Raw genomic sequence first — 20704 nt, 5'->3', positions numbered from 1 at the left:
TAGATTTCTTTGTCTTTCCCTCGATTGATCCTACTTGTCGATGGTTCCGGAACTCGATTAGGCTCAATATCTACATAAGCAAAATTTTCAAGATGATTATCAGATGCCTAAGTCTTGAAATTAACCTATAATAGCCTACCAATTTAAGAAATTGATAGTTTAGTCTCTCTTCTTTCTTTTCTCTTTTTTTTATTATGGGGGAATCGGTTCCCCCCTGGGGGTATCGATTCCCCTCTAGCGTTCTAGAAATTCATATTCGTTTGAGGGGGTATCGATTCCCCTTGAATGGGTATCGATTCCCCTAGCCCAGAAATCCTATTTTGAGCTCGAAAATCACTTCATTTCAGCTTAAACCTTCATATTTTACTTCCTTTAATATTCTTAACGTCCATATACCTATTTAAACTCATTTCTATTCTATAATCACTTCTTTAAACCCAAAATCCCATCATTTACGTGGCATTCATGAATCACACTAAATTTTCAAGGTGTTCTAATTCCAATTCTAACACTTCATATCCCTTAATTAACTTGATGACAAGTCAAATCTCACTTCCAATTCTTATTATGAACTCTAATCTAAGATTTCACTTTTCTACTTCATTTATTTAATTCTTCATATACTTCTCCTCTTGAGGTTTTAAAACAATTTAAACTTCCTTTAAGCTTAACTATTGCCTAATGGTCATGAATCAACCATAAATTCATCAAGAAATTCACTAACAAGAAAATCTTACCTTAGCTTGGGTATCACGTATGAAGAAGAAGAAAGAAGAAGATGACTCTGGAAGCTTGTTTTAATTTCCTACTCTTCCACGTGGTTAATATAATACTAACCCCAATAATTATATTGCTATAAAAAGACCATTTTGTCCTTCTAATCTTCATTCTTTATAATTCAATCCTACACAAAATAATTCAAATAAGTCATTGAACTCTTCCATCATTCTACTTAAATCACCAAATGCTGAAACTTTACAAATTAATCACTAACCCGGCATGGAGGATGTTACAGGTATCCCCAGGAGGATAGATTTTCAGGATTAATTTTATCCACATGAAAAAATGTAATTAATGCACGATAGAATTATTTCGAATTAATTCTCCTTTTTGCTTCTTGCTCCCAACATGATTCAATTATACAAGCTAATCTTCAGAAAATTGATGCGAGATGCCCCAAGTTGTGTCTTATGGTAGGAAGGTTTATGCTCAAGTGAACATCTTGTACTCAATGTCTTTAGGTTTTATTGGTAAAAATATTGGTTTTGCGTCTAGGAAGACAATGGTGCGACTTTATTGACTCAAAGAAAGGTATGAGTATGACTCTTTGTGTATCAAGGAAAGGTAATGTCAAAATTTGGTCTTTTGGTAATGACCGTGAGTTTTTTTTCGTAAAGAATCAAGGTATTTTATTTTGGATTTGGACAGGTTAAGAAAGGTCTAATCTTGTCATATGTCAAAAATCTATAATTCTTGAAGAATTAAAAGAATCCTTAATTCATTCGATATTCAAATAACTAAAGATTAAAACTCGTTCAATTATTCCACCTTAGAAGGTAGCATAAATTCAGTGCCCCTATTCTTCTTTGATTGTCCAACAAAGAACAGCTTGCGCTTCAGTTCCTTACTGTCCTCAAAGGAATGCCTGGAGCTTTTTATGTGGTAATTGTACACGAGATTAACATCGTAGCCCTCGGGATATGGGGACTCTTTTCTCAGATCTTTTTAGAAGGCTCAGTACTACAACCAGCTGAACAAGCTCCGACTGTACTGATTTTAGCTTCCTGCTTCTATTCCCAATATGGTTAGGACCACTTCATCGAATCCTCTGCAAATCAATTTCATGTTTATGTGGAAATGCTTAAAAATGAAATGCAGATGCAAAATGCACAGATGCGAATGGAAAAATGCAAAAAATGTTGATTCCAACGAAGAATATCTTAGAATAATTTTCACCAAAAATAAAAGTTTTCACATTAAAAGACAGTCCACTTTACAAACATGCCTTCAATTAGATATTGAGTTTGAAGTGGACCGCTGCTTCATCTTGGACCTTCGTCCTTGAAAATGCCCCTCAATACTCTGTATAATGTCTCGGCATTGTTGAAACCAGTATGTCACTCCTTGATAACTAGTGATGAGATGATCGTAAATGAGAGTCTACTGTTGGATTTCTCCTCGGGTCGATGGATCATCATTTCGATCTCGAATGTTGCATGATCTTCGAGCTCACTACTTCGTCTCAGATCTTCATATTTGGAACTGATGCCCCTCAATGTAACATCCTCCATGTCGGGTGAGTGATTAATTTGCAAAGTTTCAACATTTGGTGATTAAAGTAGAATAATTATATAGTTTAAAAAGTATGGTTAGTAAATATGAGATGGAGCTAAAGGACCAAATGGTCATTTGTAAGGAATTTTTAATTAAAATAAAATGTTATGGGGTTATATGAGAACCCACGTGTGACATTAGGTTCCAGAACCCTCCCATTTCTTCTTCCTTCTTCCTTATTTTCTTCTCTTCCTTCTCTCAACGTGGAGCTTGCAAGTAAAGGTAAGAATCTGAACCTTGGTAGTTTCTTTGATTTTTAAGATTGGAAATGAAAGTTTGGATGTTATATAAGCTAAAGGAAAGCTTATATGACATTAAAACAACAAGATAAGTGTTTTAGAGATAGATTTGGAAAATGAATTTTTAGATGAAATTTTGATAGGAATGAGTTTTTGAAGTTTGAATAAGATTTTTGACTTGTCAAGAAGCTAACTAAGAAGTATGAGGTGTTAGAATTCAAATTAGAACATATTGGAATTTGGGTTGGATTCTTAAATTCTACATGGAGAATTAGATTTCTAAGTTTTAGAGGTATTTAATGGATAATAATTAGTTAAAGTAAGTGTATGAAAGCTAAGAGTAGTAAAGAGAGTGAGATATGTATGTTTGAGCTGAAATGGGATGATTTCCGAGCTCAAATTAGGATTTTCGGGCTAGGGGAATCGGTACCCATTCAAGGGGAACCGATACCCCCCTCAACGAATATGAACTTCCAGTATACTAGAGGGGAATCGATACCCCCATGGGGGAACCGATACCCCCTCAACGAATATGAATTCCAGAATGCTAGTGAGGAATCGATACCCCCAGGGGGTGAACCGATTCCCCTATGAAAAAAAAAGAGAAAGAAAAGAAAGAAAGACTAAGCTATAAATTCCTTAAATTAGTAAGCTATTAAAGCTTAATTTCAAGACATAGACATCTGATGATCATCTTGAAAATTTTGTTTATGTAGATACCGAGCCTACTCGAGTTCGGGAACAATCTACAAGTAGGATCGATCGAGGAAAAGGCAAAGAAATATAGGTGAGTGCATATGCATAGCATGATTATAGAAATATACTTCATTCTAGACTTGTGTTAAGTCTAGATTTTATATCTTGATACATGAGCATATTCTGTATTATGAGACATGACATGAGTTCATATGAAATGCATTATATGACATGAATATATGGGAAAAGTTATGAGCTATGTGAAAAGGTAAGGAATTACATGTCTACGCGATATAGACTACGTGAAATGTAAAAGCCCATGTTATGTGGATGAGAACTATAGGTATAGTTGGCATGCCAAGAGTAGAGGGTCTATTCGGTTCTTTAGGACATATGTATATTCTTTGGAACCTGTGTGAAGTCTTGAAAGACACATACTTGATCCCTAGTATATGTATATGATTCTTAAGGAATTCTATGTGGTCCTTATGGACATTATTATATGGCACTACGGTGCAATTCTATTCGGTTCTTTAGGACATATGTATATTCTTTGGAACCTGTGTGAAGTCTTGAAAGACACATACTTGATCCATAGTATATGTATATGATTCTTAAGGAATTCTATGTGGTCCTTATGGACATCATGATATGGCACTACGGTGCAATTCTACGGGGCACTTCGGTGCATTTATACGAGCTGTGGTGACAGCATAGTGCACAACCTCACATTACTCAGATACCTTAGGTTCTCAATATGCTATCATGGGCCATTAAACTTATTAATACAGATTCATGAATGTTAAAGTCATACGCTTACAGGTATGGATATGAATGATGTATACTACATGGATTAAGTACATGTTTGCATCTCATCTCATATGATCATGATATCTTCATTACATGTGCTTTATTATTATTGCCTCACTAAGTCGATGACTTAGCGTGTGAGTGTTTCACACGTAGGATCCGAAGAAATAGACGAGACAGGTGAAGCAGCTTGACAGTATTACTCCTGCAACCATCAGATCAGAAGCAACTTAATCAGTAGGTCATTTTGTTATGTAAATAGCAGTTGGCATGTAATTAAAGGGTTAAGTTGTGTATGCTCTGAATATTTTGGTAAACCTATATTACAATATGTATATTATTGTACTTTTTTTATATAAGACTAAATATTTTACTATTATTTATTAAGAGTTGTGTTTTAAAGTCAATGTAGTATCTCTGACTCATATCCGGGTCGGGTATGGGTTGGGGGTGTTACATTTAATGGTATCAGAGCTATGGTTTAGCTGATTCTAGGCATAAACCAGAGTCTATGGAGTCTTTAAATGGAATACATGCCAACAAATAGCTAGAACTTCTGATCTGGTATAGTATGAGTATGCTGTTTTGCTAATAGAATAATGTGGTTATTCTTATTAGATGTCCGAACATAATAGCTCCCGAAGTGAAGCGGGAGAAGATAGGCATGCTGAAAGCAGTAATTCACCTGCCCTGGCCAGGCAAGTTGAAGAACAGGCATCTCAAGGAGTGCCTGTGCAAGATCAAGATACGTTCTTCAGAACGTTAGACGCTATTCTGACGCGTCTTCAACCTCCTGCTCCACTAACTCCAAGAATGAATGTAGCAAAAGAGTTAAGAAGTTTAGGAGCTCTCGAATTTAAGGGAGAAGCTGAGGAAGGTCTAGTGTCAGCGGATCTTTGGTTGAATGATTTGAAAATCATGTTAGAGGGTCTCCACTGTTCTGAAGTGGAGAAATTAGATGGAGCTGTATCTTTATTGAGGGGTCAGGCGAGGATATGGTGGACGAACGTCACCATGAGGATGTCAACCGACCAGTTGACTTGGTCTTTGTTTTTAGAAGAATTTAAAAACAAGTATATTGGAGATCAGTTTATCCGCCAAATGAAGCAGGAATTTATGAATTTGAAGCAGATGAGCCGCTCTGTGTATGAGTACGAATGTGAGTTTAATAAGCTGAGCAGGTTTGCAGCTGAGCTTGTGCCTACTGAAAAAGATGCTTGCGAGTGGTTCGTGGAGGGCTTGCGCCCTAGACTTAAAGAAATGTTGATAGTATTAAACTTGTCCTTGTTCCAGGAGGTGATCAATCGTGCAAAAGCTCTTGAAAGGGCTCAGAATGAAAGATTTGGGGACTCAAGAGTTCAGACATCAAAGAGGACGACTACTTCTTCTGGTTCAGCACCAACAAAAAGGGGAAGAGACTCGGGATTTCGATCACAAACTAGATCAGAATCAGTTGCATCGTCTGCTAGGGGAGCAAGTCAGGCAAGACCTAGACAGACGCAGTCAGTGGAATCTGGTGCTGGGAGATCTACTCCGGGTCAAGGGAGACAGTGTCAGCATTGTGGGAAAAACCATTATGGAGCTTGTCGTATGGCTGTTGGGACTTGTTTTCGATGCGGAGATGCCGTACATTTTGTCCGGGATTGTCCCGTGATTGTTGGTGAGCCGGCACCATCTGGAAGAGCTGGTTCTTCCTCACAAAGAGGACGAGGAAGAGGCAGAGGAAGGAACCCGTCTGAATTCTCTGCTCAACCTGAAGTTCGATCCACTGCTCGAGTATACAACCTAAAGACAAGTGAAGACCGTGATGACCCTGATATTATAGCAGGTACTTTTCAGTTGTATGATAAATTAGTATTGGTACTGATTGATCCGGGTTCTAATTATTCTTATATTACAAGTAAGTTAGTAAAGGAGTTGGGGATTCCCTTAGAAGCTACGAGTAATGAGATTATAGTAACAACTCCGTTAGGCCATAGTGCCCGGGTGAATAAAGTCTGTAAGGGGTGTCCCATAAAGGTTCAGGGAATTGAATTCCCTGCTAATCTGATGGAATTACCCTTTGACGAGTTTGAAGTGATTCTGGGAATGGATTGGTTGTTCCGTTATTATGGAGATGTTAGTTGCAGATTGAAAAAGGTAACTCTGAAAAGTCCAGAAGGAATAGAGATAAGTGTGAGCAGTGAAAAGTTTAATCCTTTAGCAAATGTAATATCAGTGATGTCTGCCAAGAAATTATTGCTACAAGGATGTCAGGGTTTTCTTGCAAATGTGATTGATTCAAGAGCTCAAGAGAAAAGGTTAGAGGAAATTCCAATAGTTCGAGAGTTCCCTGATGTTTTTCCTGCTGAATTGCCAGGATTACCTCCGGATAGAGAGGTAGAATTCCAAATTGAAATAATGCCGGGAACAGCTCCGATTGCAATGGCACCTTATCGAATGGCTCCTAAAGAATTGCAAGAGTTAAAGAATCAATTACAAGAATTGTTAGAGAAGGGATTTATCCAACCAAGTGTATCGCCTTGGGGAGCTCCGGTGTTATTTTGTTAAAAAGAAGGATGGATCAATGCGCCTTTGCATTGACTATCGACAGCTCAATAAAGTGACCATCAAGAACAAGTATCCCCTTCCGCGCATTGATGACTTGTTTGATCAACTAAAAGGAGCTTCGGTATTTTCGAAGATTGATTTATGTTCGGGTTATCATCAATTGAAGATCCAGGAGAAAGATATTCCGAAGACAGCTTTCAGAACGAGATATGGTCATTATGAATTCATCGTAATGCCATTCGGAGTAACGAATGCACCTGCTGCTTTCATGGATCTTATGAACAGGATTTTTCAGCCTTATCTGGACCAGTTTGTTGTTGTTTTTATTGATGACATACTGGTTTACTCGAAGTCCATTGAAGAGCACATCACACATTTGAGGCTAGTTTTGTAAATTCTCCGGGATAAAAAATCTCTATGCGAAATTGCCTAAATGTGAATTTTGGCTAGACGAAGTAATTTTCTTAGGGCATGTGATCTCGGCAGTTGGGATTAGAGTAGACCCTCAGAAAGTTAAAGCTATAATGGATTGGGAAGTTCCTAAGAATGTGTCTGAAGTTCGGAGTTTTCTTGGACTTGCCGGTTACTATCGAAGATTCGTTAAGAATTTTTCGATGATTGTGATGCCTCTAACAAAGCTAATGAGAAAGAACGTACCATTTGTTTGGACTTCTGAATGTAAAGAAAGCTTCGAAGCTTTAAAGAGAATTCTGACGGAAACTCCGATATTGGTTCAACCGGAATCTGGCAAGAATTTTGTAGTATACAGTGACGCATCCCATAACGGGTTGGGGTGTGTATTAATGCAAGAAGGAAAAGTGGTAGCGTACGCATCGAGACAGTTGAAACCACATGAAAGGAATTACCCCACTCATGATTTAGAAATGGCTGCTGTAGTATTCGCTCTCAGGATTTGGCGTCATTATCTTTATGGGGAGCGTTGTTACTTATATACGGATCATAAGAGCCTGAAGTACCTGATGACTCAAAAAGAATTGAATTTGAGGCTACGTAGATGGGTAGAGTTCTTAAAGGATTATGATGTGATAATTGACTATCATCCCGGAAAGGCTAATGTGGTAGCAGATGCTCTGAGTAGAAAGACGTTTGCAGCTTTACGAGCTATGGATGCAAGATTATCTTTAACGGGAGACGGTGGTCTTTGTGCGGAATTAACCCTTAAACCAGCATGGTTGGAACGAATAGGAGAATTGCAAGGTAAAGATGAAATGTGCTTGAAAAGAATTGAACAAGTAAAGAACAAAGAGATTAAAGACTTTGAGATTAAGTCAGATGGAAATCTATATTGTAAAGGAAGAATTGTAATACTCGACAATGACGACTTGAAGAAAGAAATATTAACAGAGGCTCATTGCAGTCCGTTAACGATGCACCCGGGTGGAACCAAGATGTATATGGATTTGAAGAATCGATTTTGGTGGTCAGGGATGAAGCGAAGCATCACCGAATTTGTGTCTAAGTGTTTGATATGTCAACAAGTCAAAGCCGAGCATCAAGTTCCATCAGGATTATTGCAACCGCTTTTCATTCCTCAATGGAAATGGGAAAATGTTACGATGGATTTTGTTTCGGGGTTACCCTTGACTCCGAACAAAAGAGAATCAATCTGGGTAATTGTTGATCGATTAACTAAGTCAGCGCATTTCCTCCCTGTTAGAACGGATTTCTCTATGGAAAAGTATGCAGAGCTGTATTAGAGAAGTTATTAGATTGCATGGAGTACCTGTTTCCATAGTCTCTGATCGAGACCCTCGATTCACTTCTAGATTCTGGAAATCTTTGCATGGAGCGTTGGGGACTCGTTTAAACTTTAGTACGGCTTTTCATCCTTAGACTGATGGGCAATCAGAGAGAACTATTCAGATATTGGAAGATATGCTGAGAGCGTGCGTAATGGAATTTAAAGGATCATGGGAAAAGTATTTACCGCTGGCAGAGTTCGCTTACAACAATAGTTATCAGTCTAGTATAAAGATGGCCCCATATGAAGCATTATATGGAAGAAAATGTCGTACTCCATTAAATTGGTATGAACTCAAAGACCGAAGTGTTCTTGGTCCGGATTTAATTCAAGATGTAGAACAGAAAGTTCGAGAAATTCAGCATAACCTCAAAGTGGCCTCTGATCGGCAAAAGTCCTATTCTGATCTTAAAAGGAAAGAAATTGAATTTCAAGTTGGAGATAAAGTGTTTTTAAAAGTGTCCCCATGGAAGAAGGTGTTGAGATTTGGTCGAAAAGGAAAATTGAGTCCTCGGTTTATTGGACCATATGAGATTGTAAAGAGAGTAGGACCTGTAGCATATCAGCTAGCCTTACCACCTGAGATGGAAAAGATACATGATGTTTTTCACGTTTCAATGCTTCGAAGATATAGATCTGACCCTTCTCATATCGTGACACCAGAAGAGATTGAGGTTCGTCCTGACTTGACTTATGAGGAAGAACCGATTCAAATTTTAGCACATGAAGTTAAGCAATTGAGGAACAGATTATTCCTTTGGTCAAAGTGTGTGGAAAAATCACAAAGTAGAAGAGCAACATGGGAGCGTGAAGAAGATATGCGACATCAATACCCTCATTTGTTCGTGCAATGAAAATTCGAGGACGAATTTTCTTAAGGGGGAGAGATTTGTAACATCCTCCATGTCGGGTGAGTGATTAATTTGCAAAGTTTCAACATTTGGTGATTAAAGTAGAATAATTATATAGTTTAAAAAGTATGGTTAGTAAAATGAGATGGAGGTAAGGACCAAATGGTCATTTGTAAGGAATTTTTAATTAAAATAAAATGTTATGGGGTTATATGAGAACCCACGTGTGACATTAGGTTCCAGAACCCTCCCATTTCTTCTTCTTCCTTATTTTCTTCTCTTCCTTCTCTCAACGTGGAGCTTGCAAGTAAAGGTAAGAATCTGAACCTTGATAGTTTCTTTGATTTTTAAGATTGGAAATGAAAGTTTGGATGTATATAAGCTAAAGGAAAGCTTATATGACATTAAAACAACAAGATAAGTGTTTTAGAGATAGATTTGGAAAATGAATTTTTAGATGAAATTTTGATAGGAATGAGTTTTTGAAGTTTGAATAAGATTTTTGACTTGTCAAGAAGCTAACTAAGAAGTATGAGGTGTTAGAATTCAAATTAGAACATATTGGAATTTGGGTTGGATTCTTAAATTCTACATGGAGAATTAGATTTCTAAGTTTTAGAGGTATTTAATGGATAATAATTAGTTAAAGTAAGTGTATGAAAGCTAAGAGTAGTAAAGAGAGTGAGATATGTATGTTTGAGCTGAAATGGGATGATTTCCGAGCTCAAATTAGGATTTTCGGGCTAGGGGAATCGGTACCCATTCAAGGGGAACCGATACCCCCTCAACGAATATGAACTTCCAGTATACTAGAGGGGAATCGATACCCCCATGGGGGAACCGATACCCCCTCAACGAATATGAATTCCAGAATGCTAGTGAGGAATCGATACCCCTAGGGGGGGAACCGATTCCCCCATGAAAAAAAAAGAGAAAGAAAAGAAAGAAAGACTAAGCTATAAAGTCCTTAAATTAGTAAGCTATTAAAGCTTAATTTCAAGACATAGACATCTGATGATCATCTTGAAAATTTTGTTTATGTAGATACCGAGCCTACTCGAGTTCGGGAACAATCTACAAGTAGGATCGATCGAGGAAAAGGCAAAGAAATATAGGTGAGTGCATATGCATAGCATGATTATAGAAATATACTTCATTCTAGACTTGTGATAAGTCTAGATTTTATATCTTGATACATGAGCATATTCTGTATTATGAGACATGACATGAGTTCATATGAAATGCATTATATGACATGAATATATGGGAAAAGTTATGAGCTATGTGAAAAGGTAAGGAATTACATGTCTACGCGATATAGACTACGTGAAATGTAAAAGCCCATGTTATGTGGATGAGAACTATAGGTATAGTTGGCATGCCAAGAGTAGAGGGTCTATTCGGTTCTTTAGGACATATGTATATTCTTTGGAACCTGTGTGAAGTCTTGAAAGACACATACTTGATCCCTAGTATATGTATATGATTCTTAAGGAATTCTATGTGGTCCTTATGGACATTATTATATGGCACTACGGTGCAATTCTATTCGGTTCTTTAGGACATATGTATATTCTTTGGAACCTGTGTGAAGTCTTGAAAGACACATACTTGATCCATAGTATATGTATATGATTCTTAAGGAATTCTATGTGGTCCTTATGGACATCATGATATGGCACTACGGTGCAATTCTACGGGGCACTTCGGTGCATTTATACGAGCTGTGGTGACAGCATAGTGCACAACCTCACATTACTCAGATACCTTAGGTTCTCAATATGCTATCATGGGCCATTAAACTTATTAATACAGATTCATGAATGTTAAAGTCATACGCTTACAGGTATGGATATGAATGATGTATACTACATGGATTAAGTACATGTTTGCATCTCATCTCATATGATCATGATATCTTCATTACATGTGCTTTATTATTATTGCCTCACTAAGTCGATGACTTAGCATGTGAGTGTTTCACACGTAGGATCCGAAGAAATAGACGAGACAGGTGAAGCAGCTTGACAGTATTACTCCTGCAACCATCAGATCAGAAGCAACTTAATCAGTAGGTCATTTTGTTATGTAAATAGCAGTTGGCATGTAATTAAAGGGTTAAGTTGTGTATGCTCTGAATATTTTGGTAAACCTATATTACAGTATGTATATTATTGTATTTTTTTTATATAAGACTAAATATTTTACTATTATTTATTAAGAGTTGTGTTTTAAAGTCAATGTAGTATCTCTGACTCATATCCGGGTCGGGTATGGGTTGGGGGATGCTCTATAAACTAACTCCATTAATGCATCGACGATATTGAAACTAGTGTGTTATTCTTTGGTGGTAAGCAATGAGATGATTATAGATAAGACTCCACTACTGGATTACTCTTTGGGTTAGTGGATTTATGATTTCAGTCTCGAATACTGCACGATCTTCGAACAAGTCTTATTCTGTTATTCTGGACTTCTATTATCCCTCGGCGCATGTCTGTGTATGCGACTGCTTAATTGAATTTTTTTGATCTCTTCTTGTGCAAAATTTTCACTTGGATATCCCCTTGCGAATCAACACTTTGTATTATGTTGATGCAATGCAAATGAAGATGAAAATGACACTAACAAAAGAAATAAGTTAGTATACACAAACAAAAGAAATGAATAATAGTTAGTACATGTAAAACAATCGATATAGATAAAAATGTTATTCAAAGATGAATATAACACCTACCCCATCATGATATTTACCCGAGCATGCTTTTAATTAAATAACATTCCTACCCAGACATGTTTTCTACCCACAATGATTATTCAAGAAATTATTCCTAACCACATGGTATCTAGTTCACATGCTGTTATTCAGAAAAATATATATTATACGAACATAAAGCAAAAAGGTAAAGGTTCATAAACATTCCTCCTTTGTGTACACTTAGTTTGGGTAACTACTGTCGGACAGAGGTTCGGTATGACTATACCTACGGTGAGACCGTCTTACGGTTCACTATATGCATGGTTTCGGCTCTATGAGGAAAATATACTCGAATTATCCTTGATGTTGGTGTCCCCTTAGACTGCCAAACCCTCGATCCTCACCCATTATAGGCTTAAGCGGATCGAGTTCAATTTGAAGGGGCACATTTCCCTATGCCTGACACGGAGAATAAATCCTCATGAAGACATAGAACATATGAACCCCGAAAGCTACTTGTTAGGTCTGATACGGAGAATAAATTCTCACAAAGACGTCGCTTTCACTCTCACTTAAAAGGAAGAGCTCGGGTATAGAGCTTATGTTATGCCATGCAAGTGTTGTGTGTGAGGAGAAATTATCAAACCTTTGACAGACAATCACACAAAAAAAACGAACTAAAGCGAATCCAAGACTTTAATATCTGAAAATCATTCAAATGCACACATTAGTATACAAAGATATTAAATAACAATTGAAATGAATCGTAAATTAAATATAACCGAATTCTTAATTTCTAACCATAGAGATAATATATAATCGATTTAAGGCTTGACCCTCTAAGTTCCCTAGTGGAGTCGCCAAGCTGTCGACATCGTTTTTCGCCCGGGTGTGGGGGAAAATTTAGTACGACTTGGGGTTTTCTTTTGAAAAGGATTTTGAAATGTTTTGGAGTCGCCATCGACCTTTGGATTAGGTAGGTCGAATACCTAAATATTTTCTTTTAAAAGATTTTAAAGAAAACATCATTTTAAAATATTTACCAATCTACGTGTAACCAGAAATTTATTTTTTAATAATAAAACGGGTTCGGGGTGTCGATTACGTGTGGGGGAGGATGAACACCCCCACAACGCCCAAAATTGGTACCTATCGATTATATATTGTCTCTAATTAATAGAAATCTAAGAATTCGAATACATATTTAAATCACGATTCCATTATTCCGAATTCAACCATATAATTTTATAGAACAAAAATTCTAAGGAAAAATAGAAAATATTCTCATATTTCCAATTGAAGAGAAAATACTCCCTAAAATGATATAGGACGAATATTCTTCTTTCCAACTGAAATAAAAAGAATATAATAATTTCTCCCAAGAATTCAAGATTGAAATAATTTGATTCAACCAAATAAAGAAAATCAATTAATCCAAATTATATTAATCATGCTAGATGATGAAAATTTAAACTAGAATGGTAAAATATAAACACAATAAAAGCAAAAGACCCAAAAATAATTATCACACAAATATAAGTGATTAAATAAAATAAAATCATACCATAATAAGGACCAAAATGTAAGATAGCAAAATAAAGCATTTAATGTGACAAAAATATGAAACATGCATATATACATATTCATGAGACTAAAATATAATAAAACAACAAAAAGTAGCCTAATCGAAAATAAGAAAAATGACTAAAATAAGTAAATTACAAATATCACATCCAAATCATAATAAAACAAAAACAAAATCCAAACAGTGACTAAAATGAATAAACATAAAATACAGTGACTGAATCTGAAAGTTAATAAAATTAATATGCATAATCAGAATAAAATAAAAAAGAATGATCATAGTATAAACATACTGAAGCTTAGGGTTTATACGTGATTTACCCATTAATATATGTTAACCAACCAAAAAGCCTTAGAATATGGGGACCCAATGTTGAATTAGATCAAAAATTATAAAAGTTTAGTAATCCCCTCCTTGTTTCTGCACGTGAAAACCAAAACAAAAATTCAGAACTATTTTCTTAAACTCCTCTCTCCCCCCTCTTCAACAAGAATGGCGGCACCCACCGTGGGGCCTTAGACCGGCGACTCCCTGGCCACCGATTTGGTGGCCACTCCAACTCCGACCGACGCTCGCTAGGCGCGGAAAGCCTCTCATCATTCGACCCGACAAATCGAGGTGCAAATCAACCCCTTTTTTCTTCGCCCGAGGAAACAACATCCATGGCCGACCACCGTACCTTGGTGGCCGGATTTACTCCGACTATCACCACGGTAAGCTTTAATCTCCTCTCTGAATTTTTTTTATTATTCGAAAATGAAGCATGCATGTAAATAAAAATACCTTTAACGAAACATATGGAAAATGCTTGAATCTGAAAATTTTCCTTGTGTATTGATTTTTTCGAATGGTTACAAGCCCCCCTTTTTTTCTGTTCGAATCGGAACTCCCTTTACATTGTGTTTTTTTCGGGTTATATATCCCCTACAAAGGAAGAAACAAAACATGGTGGAGCAGCATGGGGAACTGTACGGCATGGGCAGGCAGCATTTGTTGGTGTCTTAGCTGCTATAGGACAAAGTGTTGGCATGGGGGCTGCTGGTCATGGTCGACCAACACATGCATGGGAAACTGCATAACTTTGAGAACAACAAGGTATGGAGCAGGTGAGTGGAGCATAGGCTGGTGGTGGGGTTTTGAATAAAAAAATGGTGCTCACACTGACCATCCTCAATGATGTCAGTGGCATCATTAAACCGGGCAGGTATAACAATGGCGATATATGAATCTTGTATTTTTATCCAGAAACTAAAATCATTGTTGTTCTCGTTTATGATTAAAGGATGACATTGCTTTTGGGTCCTCCATGTTCTGGGAAAACTACTCTCTTGTTGGCTTTAGCTGGGAAGCTTGATCCTGCACTCAAGGTGTTTGACAATATTCACTTTTCTTTCAAATGATATTAATTAAATTCATTTTTCATTATTTTGATTTCTAATTTGAGAGTGAGTTCCTCTTGCAGTTTTCGGGGACGGTGACTTACAACGGCCATGGCATGGATGAGTTTGTGCCACAAAGAACAGCTGCCTATATCAGTCAACATGACCTTCACATTGGAGAAATGACCGTGAGGGAAACTTTGGCCTTTTCTGCTAGATGCCAAGGGGTAGGAGATCGTTATGGTAAGTTTGATTGATTTCCAGCCATTTTTGTACCAAAAGAATACTTCTTTTTACCCTTCAAAGCATGAAATTTGTTGTTGTTTTTTTTGGGGGGGGGGGGTGTACAGAGATGTTAGAAGAGTTGTCAAGAAGAGAGAAACGGTCCAACATTAAACCTGATCCTGATATGGATGTCTTCATGAAGGTAAGAATAAGAACTAAAGTACCATTGCAATATTTAGGCATATATATATATATACACAGGTGTAAATAAACTGAGTTTTAACAAATAAGGTCAGTGTTCATTTTTCTGTTTGAATGTATTCATGTTTGAATGGTCTTCCTCTAAATTTTTAATATCGTGTTTATGTTCGTTTATTTATTTTTGAAGATATTCGTGTTCATATTCATTTATTGTTTGCCAACATGTTTTTGAATGTTTCTAAAATTGTTCGTTTATATGTTTAGAAATGGTGAAATTACGTCACTAGTCATTTAGTTCCTTATGTTTCACAGTTTGAACTCTATAATTCACTATATTCAATTTAGTTTCGATTTTCACCAATATTTAAAATGTAAAAAATAAAAGGAAAAGATAAACAAGCTTATAAATGAACTTATTTGTGAACATAAACGGAACAAACACACTTTTGTTCGTGCTCGTTGGTTTATTAAATTAACATAAAAAATTTGTTCATAGTCGTTTATTTAGCTTAATAAACGAACATAAACAAAAATTCTGCAAACAATTCATGCATAATCTATCGAACGCTATGTTCATCTACGCTCTAGACATATACCACATATAACCGCACATTCATCACGATTTGCTTTGTCTTTTCTAATATTCCAGGCAGTAGCAACAGAAGGTCAGGAAGCAAATGTAATCACCGACTATATTATAAAGGTGTTAGGACTGGAAGTATGTGCAGACACCATGGTAGGAGATGAAATGTTAAGGGGTATCTCCGGAGGACAGAGGAAGCGTGTCACAACAGGTAATTCATGATATCAAATTAACCATTCATTCAATCTGTAAATACCCTGAATTTCTTACCATGAAATATAAATATGTTAATCCAATTAGGTGAACTGATGGTTGGACCTGCAAAGGTACTGTTTATGGATGAGATATCTACTGGTCTGGACAGCTCTACAACTTTCCAAATAGTGAACCTCCTCAAGCAAAGTGTACATATCCTTGATGAAACTGCAGTCATCTCTCTTCTCCAACCAGCTCCAGAGACTTATGATCTTTTTGATGACATTATTCTACTTTCTGATGTCGGATAGTATATCACAGTCCTCGTGAAGATGTGCTGAGTTTCTTCGAATAAATGGGGTTCAAATGTCCGGAGAGAAAAGGTGTGGCCGACTTCTTGCAAGAAGTAAGTTTTAATCCATTGTCCATTGGGACCAAAGTTGCTCTTCTGTCACATTTAACTCGACTATGTTCATTGCAGGTTACATCAAGGAAAGATCAAAAGCAGTATTGGGTACGTAAAGATCAACCTTACAGATTCGTCACGGCCGATAACTTCTCCAAGGCATTCCAATCATTTCACTTGGGAAAGAAACTCAGAGATGAACTTGGTGTTCCGTATGAGAAAACAAAGAGCCATCCAGCTAATTTGACGACCAAAATGTATGGTGTTGGAAAGAAAGAGTTGCTAAAAGCTTGCATATCCAGGGAATATCTTCTGATGAAGAGAAACTCTTTCGTTTACATTTTCAAGTTTATAGAAGTATGTACTAATGAAAATCAATTATTGTACCACCATTATTAAGGTTTAAACTGTGACTCTTAACTTTATTTATTTATTTATTTATTTATTTTTGTGCTACCAGCTCACAGTGATGGCATTCATTACCATGACACTCTTTCTGAGGACCGAGATGAGACGCGATTCGGTCGTAGGGGGAGGAATCTATATGGGGGCCTTGTTTTTCGGCTTGGCTACAATCATGTTTAATGGGATGGCGGAGATATCGATGACGATTGCTAAGCTTCCCGTCTTCTATAAGCAGAGAGACCTCCTATTCTTTCCTACATGGGCATATGCTCTACCAACATGGATACTCAAGATCCCTGTCTCATTTGCAGAAGTTTCCATATGGGTATTTCTTACCTACTATGTCATTGGATTGGATCCGAATGTTGGAAGGTAAAGAAACGAATAGATGATAAAAACTCCGAGGGGAACTTGACTAGTACCATTTATAGTACCATTTCTTGTTTATTAACTGTGATAGAAATTGAGGTGAAAGTTATTTTTCTGGTACAGGTTGTTTAAGCAGTACCTCATCCTTGTTTTAGTTAATCAGATGGCTTCGGGATTGTTCCGATTTATTGGTGCAGCTGTGATAAACATGGTCGTTGCTAACACTTTCGGGGCATTTGCCTTGCTCATACTTTTTGCATTGGGTGGCTTTATCCTGTCGCGAGGTATGAATGAGAAGTCTTGGACATATCACCAAAAAATCAAAATTTTGATAAAAATGAAAATTCATATTTGATTTTCTTTGTTTAATGTTACAGAGGACATAAAGAAATGGTGGATATGGGGATACTGGATTTCTCCTTTGATGTATGGACAAAATGCATTGATGGTTAATGAATTCCTAGGAAACCAGTGGAGACGAGTAATGCTTCGAATTTGCAATGTCTATCGATTTTTCGATTTATCTCTTAACGATCTGCTGATATTTAAGATTTTGTTTCATATTGAAGACTCTTCCGGGCTCAAATGAATCACTGGGAATTAAAGTTTTGAAATCTAGGGGTTTCTTCCATGATCCAAAGTGGTATTGGTTCGGAGTAGGAGGATTGCTTGGATTCATAGTATTGTTCAACTTCTTGTATACTCTGGCCCTTGCCTATCTAAAGCGTGAGTATAGCTTTATTGACACCTCCTAAAATGTCTTAAATTTATGCTTCTTTAGAAGGAAGAGCTAATCTTTTACCCTTTTGCAAATAAATATGCAGCATTCGAGAAGAATCAGGCTGTAATATCAGAAACACCAGAAGAGATCGAGCAAACCGATGGAGTTGGTGACAAGCTTCAGTTATCAAACAATGGAAGTAGCTCAAGCAGTATAACTAGACCAGGTACTAGGTTTCGTTTAGTTTTTGTATCCTTGGGTCTTGTGTACAAGCCATTGTGTACATTCTAAATATAACTGAAATGCAGAGGTTCCAGATGACACTCAAAGAAGCATCTCATCCAAGTCATTGTCTGTGGCCGAGGCTACCATCGGGAACAAGAAAAAGGGGATGGTTCTTTCGTTTGAGCCACATTCAATTGCATTTGACGATGTTATCTATTCAGTTGATATGCCGCAGGTAACATAAGATTCCATGTATGAATATCATATACCTGTTCAGTTAATGTGTCCAAATAAGAGAGTTTATTGGATTGTTTGAAATTACAGGAAATAAAAGAACAAGGTGCCAATGAAGATAAATTGGTGCTATTGAAGGGTGTTAGTGGTTCTTTCAGACCAGGCGTTCTCACGGCTCTCATGGGTGTCAGTGGTGCTGGTAAAACCACTCTGATGGATGTGCTTGCTGGCAGAAAAACTGGTGGTTACATTGAGGGGAACATCACTGTTTCAGGTTTCCCGAAGAAGCAAGAAACATTTGCTCGAGTATCGGGATATTGTGAGCAAAATGACATTCACTCTCCTCATGTCACTGTGTATGAATCCTTGCTCTATTCTGCTTGGCTTCGACTACCAAAAGAAGTTGGTGCTGAAACCAGAAAGGTTGGCATTCATGAAACGTTAAGCCTTTTCAAGTCTCTTTCTATACTTTGCTACAAGAAGTTTTTACTCGGGCAATAATACATTTTCCTAATGATCCCGACAACAGAAGCCAACAAAATAACACGTTGTTGTCCTAACGATTACTTTTGCTCAAATTTAGTTGTTGATTTTATTTAATACTATGTTATCAGATGTTCATAGACGAAGTCATGGATCTTGTGGAACTGAATCCATTGAGGCAAGCACAAGTTGGTTTACCTAGTGTAAATGGTTTATCAACTGAGCACCGAAAAAGGCTTACTATAGCGGTTGAGCTTGTAGCAAATCCCTCTATCATTTTCATGGATGAACCAACTTCAGGGCTTGATGCAAGAGCTGCTGCAATTGTTATGAGAACAGTTAGGAACACAGTGGACACTGGAAGAACAGTTGTGTGCACCATTCATCAGCCAAGTATCGACATATTCGAAGCATTTGATGAGGTGAGAACCATGTTAGTTCGAAAACAATTCAGTTCAGTGTAATTGTATAACTAAATGAATATGCTATTGCAGCTGTTCCTTATGAAGAGAGGAAGACAAGAGATATATGTGGGGCCACTAGGACACCATTCTAAACATCTTATTGATTATTTCGAGGTGAGATGAAGTGAAATACCAGAAGTGACTAAGTTTGTCGGCTTATTCGTTTCTTGGCTCATATGGACTATATCTATGACATGATATTCTTTCATCTTGTTCAGGGAATTGGAGTTAGCAAAATCAAAGATTGCTACAATCCAGCAACTTGGATGTTGGAAGTTACCACAACAGCTCAGGAATTAGCTTTAGGAGTTGATTTTGCTGATATATACGGAAAGTCAGACTTGTACAGGTAATAATCAACATTACATGAATCAGTTTGGTTTCATTCAGCATGGGATTTATATATGACCTTGAATTTAAACTGATGAATGCCATTTGTTCAGGAGAAACAAGGATCTTATTAAAGATTTAAGCAAACCTGCTCCTGCTCCTGGTTCGAAGGAACTCTATTTTCCCACTCAGTTCTCTCAGCCATTCTTGACTACGTGTGCAGCTTGTTTATTGAAGCAGCACTGGTCATATTGGCGCAACCCTGCTTATACTGCTGTGAGATTATTTTTTACGACCGTCATAGCATTGATGTTCGGGACACTGTTCTGGGATCTTGGGACGAGAACGTAGGCTACTCCACCGTTGGTCTTTAATCATATTCATATATCTAACTGTCACATTGTAAAATTACAGGGAAAAGAGGCAAGATCTGGTCAATGCAATGGGTTCAATGTATGCTGCTGTTCTTTTCCTCGGTATCCAAAATGGTGCATCAGTGCAGCCCGTGGTGGCGGTTGAACGGACAGTCTTTTATAGAGAAAGAGCTGCTGGAATGTATTCTGCTATGCCATATGCCATTGCCCAGGCATGTTTTTCTCCTTTCTGTTTTTGTTATGAAGAGTTTTCACTCTGGAAAGAAAGTAGTGCTAGATGTAATACATTAGAACCGACTTTCGCACTTGGCAACTGCAGGTCTTAATTGAGATACCTTATATTTTCGTTCAAGCTGCTGTGTATGGCCTTATAGTGTACCCGATGATCACGTTCAAATGGACTGCTGCCAAGTTCTTCTGGTTTCTCTTCTTCATGTACTTCACCTTACTGTACTTCACCTTCTATGGCATGATGACTCTGGCTGTCACACCAAACCACCACATTGCAGCCATAGTTTCATCGGCATTCTACGGAATATGGGATTTGTTCCCTGGATTCATAATCCCACGACCAGTAAGTGTCGT

The 20704-nt window shown here is 37.2% G+C and overlaps 1 pseudogene; it reads left to right on the top strand.

The window, feature by feature from the left end:
• LOC120196846 overlaps nucleotides 1-20704 on the top strand; it is a 49549-nt pseudogene that overhangs the window by 28508 nt on the left and 337 nt on the right.

The sequence above is a fragment of the Hibiscus syriacus genome, unplaced genomic scaffold, assembly GCF_006381635.1.
Source record: "Hibiscus syriacus cultivar Baekdansim isolate YM2019G1 unplaced genomic scaffold, ASM638163v2 tig00004742_pilon, whole genome shotgun sequence".
Lineage (NCBI taxonomy): Eukaryota > Viridiplantae > Streptophyta > Magnoliopsida > Malvales > Malvaceae > Hibiscus > Hibiscus syriacus.
This window is presented reverse-complemented; position numbering and strand designations above follow the sequence as displayed.